Source organism: Mustela erminea, chromosome 1 (genome assembly GCF_009829155.1).
Source record: "Mustela erminea isolate mMusErm1 chromosome 1, mMusErm1.Pri, whole genome shotgun sequence".
NCBI lineage: Eukaryota > Metazoa > Chordata > Mammalia > Carnivora > Mustelidae > Mustela > Mustela erminea.
In genome coordinates this window covers 20,264,987-20,265,571 of record NC_045614.1, presented here as the reverse complement: position 1 = coordinate 20,265,571, position 585 = coordinate 20,264,987, and positions in this window count along the sequence as shown.

Here is a 585-nt window from a genome sequence, read left to right as displayed (position 1 = left end):
GGAAGGAGGCCCCAACGGGCCCCGCCCCTGAGCCCGGACAGAATAGGGGGCGTGGCTTCTCGAAGAGGGTGGAAACCTTGGTTCTCCCGACACCCGCGAGGCCTGTGTGAGCCCGGAGTTTACCAGCGACCTAGGAAGTGACAGCGCAGGAAGTCTTGTTTCTCTCGGAGCCTCAGGAAGCCACTTGAGTCCGGCGTCTTTTCTGTACTCTGCAGACGGCCCTCCAGCGAGGCTTGTAAGTCCTGCGACTTTCTTAGTGGTGGCCCACCACCAGCGTACCTAAAGTCTTAATTTTTGCCATCAGGACAAGTGAAGTAACATTTCGTTGTGATTCGCACCCTTCCAGTCCCTGGGGACTCTGGGTGTCTCTCACTTTCTGTGCATCTCCTGCTCATATCCGTTGCTTATTTTTTTCCCTTGGGATACAGTGTCCATAGACCAGACATCATCCTAAACTCCCATTTTGTCAGATCCATTAACTTTTCACGTTATTGCTTGGGCTTTTGGTGTCCTGTTTAAAAAGTGTCCTCCTCCCACTCACTATACTCTATATTAGCTATGTGGCGTTCCCTTCCACTTTTAGGT